Source organism: Hyaena hyaena, unplaced genomic scaffold (assembly GCF_003009895.1).
Source record: "Hyaena hyaena isolate Hyena2069 unplaced genomic scaffold, ASM300989v1 scaffold_570, whole genome shotgun sequence".
In the NCBI taxonomy this organism is placed as follows: domain Eukaryota; kingdom Metazoa; phylum Chordata; class Mammalia; order Carnivora; family Hyaenidae; genus Hyaena; species Hyaena hyaena.
Genome location: NW_024081201.1, coordinates 35,149 through 41,062, shown reverse-complemented (window position 1 = coordinate 41,062; position 5,914 = coordinate 35,149). Strand labels below are relative to the sequence as shown.

General features: G+C 33.4%; 1 pseudogene; it reads right to left on the bottom strand.

The window, feature by feature from the left end:
- Positions 1–1,476: 1,476 nt before the first annotated feature.
- Positions 1,477–2,278, bottom strand: LOC120248147 (annotated as a pseudogene).
- Positions 2,279–5,914: the final 3,636 nt, after the last annotated feature.

Genomic DNA, 5,914 nt, shown 5'->3' with positions numbered 1-5,914 from the left:
CTAGCTCCATCCACATCATTGCACATGGCAAGATTTCATTATTTTTGATGGACAATATTTTTATAATTTGTAGTTGAATATTTTGACTAAATTATGTTTGGCTTAATCAGGGTTCTTCATTCTGTTTATATTGTGTAGGGGATGGTGGAAGATATTTTACTTTAATAGAAGTAAATATAGAGACTATATAGTATATAAAATAACAATAAAGCTCATTTAATGTTATATAATATTTTGGTTATATCATATGTCTACACACATATATCCTGGTGACCAAATAAATTATACCTTTTAGGATTGTTACTTTAAAATTTTGATAAGCATGGTTTTACCTAAAATCTTATAAAATGGAAAAAAGAAACTATAAAAAATTAGATCATCTCCTCAACATTAGGGAAATACAATAATAAATATTTGATAAGCTAAAAATAATGTGAGCTGAATGCCAAACCCAAAATAGATTCAATAATAACTGTGAGAATATTTTTATATAATAATAAAGCAACATGTATCCAAATCTATAGTAATACCATCAATAGCTATCATTTTATTACTTTTTTTTTAGATAACTCTACTAAGGGCTTAAAAATACTACTTCTTTGAACCTTATGACAACTGTAGAAGACAGATATGCATATCCCCATCTTACAGAGGGTAAGGGAAATTAAATCATTAGGAAAATTGTAGAATATGCCAGAACAGTTCCAAAAATGATTCTGCTAATAACTATACCATGTGACTATTAATGTTTATCATACTATACATGAAAGATCTTATATCTGAAGGTTTCAGCCTGGAGTAAGGGACAGGACATAGTAAGAACTGTTTATCTCAGTGATTTTCACATATTTGCATTTATCACAATCATCTGGAGAGTTTTTAAAACCGATTACTATACTCCATCCCCAGAGTTTCTGGTTAGGTGTGAGGTGGGGCCCAAGTATTTGCATTTTTTTGAAAAAATTTTCATGTGATGTTAAAACTGCTGATCTAAGAACCATACTTTATGATCTACTTATTTTTAACTAAAAAAATTTATGTTAAAAAGCATTCAGAATGTCAACAAAACATCTGCAGGTTTTGTTTTTTTTTTGCAATTACAGAGAGCGGTATTCAGTTAACAGAACACTATTTCATGTAAGTGGCATCAGAGACTACTGAAGATGAAAAAAGAAACACATTAAAAAAAAAACATCTCCATATACAACTAATTTGTTCTGTACACCAACAAGAATCTGTTTTAAATTTTCATGCCACACTGTCCCAGGCAAGGTTAGTGGCTACTCAAAAATAGCAGAACAGGGCTATCTAAATACACATTTGGTAGAGTGCTTACTATACAAACAAAGACACTGTACAATTTAAAAGCAAATCTTACACAACCTTACATTTCAATTTTTTTTTCTTTAAAAGGAGTTATATAGAGGGGGATTTAAGACTGGATAGACTAGAAAAAAGAACTGTGCTAGAACCAATTTATTCATCATCATCTTCTTCATCTCCATTTTCTTCATCTTCCTATTCCTCTTCGTCCTCTTCATCTTCCATGTCTTCCTCTTCTTTCTTCTTTCTCTTGCTTTTTTCAGCCTCAACGACTCTCTGTTTTGCTGCATCAGGCTTTCCTTCAGCTCCATAGGCAACAATATCCTTTTTGTATTCTTCCTGAGGCTCCTTGTCTTCCCAAGGTGGCAGTTATTCCACGTCTCTCCCTGTTTCTTTGCAACATCAACAATGGAGAGGTTCTCCTTTGATTTTGGGGTGAGACTCAGAAGAAAACAATAAAAAGCCCAAAGGGGTCCTATTGGGTGCCTTTATATCCTTGAACTTTTTTCCCCTTTAGGGGGATATCAGTTTTCATTTACTCTTTCATAACGGGCCTATCTGCCTTTGCCATGTCTTCAAATTTTCCTTTCTCTTGGGCAAACATGGTCTTTCACCCTCCCGGCTCTCCTTAGAACACTCAGAAGTTGACTGAAGCATCTGGATGCTTTTTCTTTTTGATTTTTCTTTCTTTTTTTTTTTTTTAAGAGAGTGAGAACCCGAATAGGGGAGGGAGGCAGAAAGACAGAGAAAGAGAGACAAAGAGAGAATCATCTTAAACAGACTCCACGCTGAGCTTGGGGCCCCCTTGAATGTGACCTGAGCAGAAAACAGTCCAATGCTCAACCGACTGAGACACCCAGGCACCTCAGGGTGGTTCTTCTTATGCTCCTCTTAGCGAGTTTGCACAAAGAATGCACATTCTGCCATTTGGCTTCTTAGGATCTCCTTTGCCCATGTTTAATTTTTCTCAGTAAGGCACAGAGTCCCGTGGAGCCCAGCATAGTCCCTATGGAGCTCAGGGTACTGCAGTGACTGTGATAGCTGGAGCCAGGTGCAGCCTCTTCACTCTCTCTGCTCCTTAACCTTACTGTCTAAAGTCCACTTCTGTAGGCATTTCCGGTGTGCACTTAGAATAGAAAACTACAAACCTAGACAGAATGAATCAGAATATCTCTGCATGGGACCTAGCCATTTACATGGAAGTGGGCTTTCCTGAGAAATCTAACACATAGGATTATATCAAATCTATTGGCCATGAAATATATTGATAAATTTTGAATGGAGGGATGGAAATACAGCTATTCTAAAATATTTTCTAATGTTTAGTTTCATTATATTTTTAAAATAAAGGTTGGGGCAACAGTTTAGGATTTAAGCCATCCCAGTAAGAGTTAAAGGCTATTGCTCATAGACCTACTATTTTTTGCTCCTGTCGGTACCTACTTTCCCCAAATATTACAGTGGGTACAGAAACTAAGCACTCTCCAAAATATTCTACTTATAAAATTTTAATAAAATATTACAGACAAGGAAAGTATATTTGTAACATGTACCAGAAAACTTAAAGTTATTGAGTTTATTAATGAGTCATAAGCCAAATTAAACTTTCTTTTCTATATAAAATATAGAGAACAAATATTATCAAGATTATGGTATGTATAGTTGGGACAGAAAAGAGTTTATTATTGATAAAAAAAAAAAAGCACCTTGAAATTGAGGCAAAAGAGAGGATAAATCAGACTCAGATTTAAATATGTTCTCTTAGAAGAGCCTATATAGCTGGGTTTGCAGTGAAGAGACTGGAGTTATTTATCTACTGAGGGTGAGAATTGCAGAGGATTCTGAAATCAAACCTTCAGTAGTAGGTGTGTTTTGGTAAATTCAAGTATGGTGTATCTGTAACAATGACAATTTTCATGATGGATATACTTTCAAGACAACTCCCACAAATTTAATATCTGATTTCAAAGACACAAGTACACATTTAGTCTTCATGCATTCACAATAAAATAGGTTCTACTGGATGTCTTGACTTATATACCTCAGTTCTTGGTGGGTTTTTTTTATTTTTGTTTATTATTGAATTAGATATACAATATTACATTAGCTTCAGTGTATATAATGATTTAGCACTTACATATATTAAGATCACCACAGTAAGTGTAGTTACCATTATTATGAGAGTACTGACTGTATTCCCCATGACTTATTTATTTTATAATGAAATTAGTACCATCTCTTTTGCTCAACTCCCACCCACTCTCCTTTAGCAACTACCAATTCTATTTATGAGTCTGTTTCGGGGTGGGTGTTTTTTTGCATGTTTAATTTTTAGATTCAACATATAAGTGAAATGTGGTATTTGTCCATCTCTGACTTATTTCACTTAGCACATCACCATCTAGATCCAAATATGTTGTCACAAATGACAAGATTTTATTCTCTATAGTGGCTGAGTAATATTCCAAAGTTTTGTATATATGTGTCTCTGTGTGTGTGTGTGTGTGTGTGTGTACCAGATCTTCTTTATCCATTCATCTATCAGTGGACATTTAGGTTGTTTCCATATTGTTGCTATTGTAAATAATGCTGCTAAGAACATAGGGATGTGTATCTTTGCAAATTAGTGTTTTCCTTTTCTTTGGGTAAATGCAAAGAAGTAGAACTCCTGGGTTATATGGTAGTTCTATTTTTAATTTTTTTAGGAACCTCCATAGTATTTTCCATAATGACTCTACCATTTTACATACCCACTAAACAGCATAAGCATGCCCTTTTCTCCACATCCTCACCTCACCTGGTATTTCTTGCCTTTTGATACTAGCCATTCTGACAGATGCAAGATGATATCTCATTTTGGTTTCGATTTGTGTTTTTTCGATGATTAGTGATGTTGAGCATCTTTTCTTGTCTGTTGGCCATCTGTATGTCCTCTTTGGAAAACCATCTATTCAAGTCCTCTGAGAAATTTGTGATTAGATTCTTTGCTTATTTGGTGTGTGTGTGTGTGTGTGTGTTGAGTTGTAGGAGTTCTTTATATATTTGCATATTAACCCTTTATAGATAAAATATGTCATTTCCAAATATTTTTCCCATTTATTAGGTTGCCTTTTTGTTTTATTGATGGTTCTTTACTGTGCAAAAGATTTTTAGTTTGGTACAGTCCTAATTGTTTATTTTTGTTTTTATTGCCCTCATAACATACTGCCTATGTTTTCTTTTCAGAGTTTTATAGTTTCATGTGTACAACTACGTCTTTAATGCATGTTGTTTATTTTTGCATATGGTATGAGAAAGTAGTCCAGTTTCATTCCTTTGCATGTAGTTGTCCAATTTTCCCACCAACAGTTATTAAAGGGACTGTCTTTTCTCCATTGTATATTCTTCTCTTCTTTTATATAGATTATTTGATCACATAAACATGAATTTATTTCTGGGCAATCTTTTTGTTCATCTATGTGTCTGTTTCTGTGCCAGCATCATATTGTTTTGATTGCTATAGTTTTGTGGTATAGCTTGAAATCTGAAATTTCAAATATATCTAGCTTTGTTATTCTTTCTCAAGATTGCTTAGGCTAGATCAGTTTTTTCTCTGTGTTTTCATACAAATTTTAGGATTATTTGTTCCATTTTTGTGAAAAATGTTATGTTTTGATAGGGATTACATTAATTCTGTAGATTTTTGGGGAAATGTGGACATTTGGGTGGTGTGGACATAATTAACAATATTCTTCTAATCCATGAGTATGGTATGCCTTTCCGTTTATATTACTTTAAATTATTTCGTCAATATCTTATGGTATTCAGAGTACAGCTCTTGCAATTCCTTGGCTAAATGTATTTCCAGATATTCTATTCTTATTGATGCAATTGTAAACAGGGTATGTTTTCTTAATATCTCTTTCTGATAGCTCATTATTAGTGTATAGAAATGCAACAGAGCTCCTATGTTAATTTTGTATTCTGCAGATTTAATGGATTTATTAGTTCTAATAGTGTTTTTGGTAGAGTCTTTAGAATTGTGTATATAAAATATCATGTTCTCTACAAATTGTGACAATGTTACTTCCTACCAATTTGGTTGCCTTTTATTTCTTTTTCTTGTCTCATTGCTATGGCAAGGATTGCCAGTACCATTTGAACAAAAGTGGTGGAAGTGGACATGTTTGTCTTGTTGTTGATCTTAGATGAAAAGCTATACGTTTTCCACAATTGATTATGATGTCACCTGTGAGCTTGTCATATGTGGCCTTTATTATGTTAAGGCATGTTCCCTCTACATCTGCTTTGTTGAGAGTTTCTAATCATAAACTGATAGTGGATTTTATTAAGTGCTTTTTGTGTATATATGGAGATGATAATAAAAATTTTAGCTTTTCATTTGTAATGTGGTATATCATGTTTTCGATATGCATCCTGGACACAATCCCACTTGATTATGCTGTGTGATCCTGTTATGTATTATTGAATTTAATAATGTTTTGTTGAAAATTTTTGTATCTATATTCATCAGGAAAATTGACCTGTAATTTTCTTTTTTGTAATGTCTTTGCCTGATTTTGGTATCAGGACAAGGCTGGACTCATGGAAT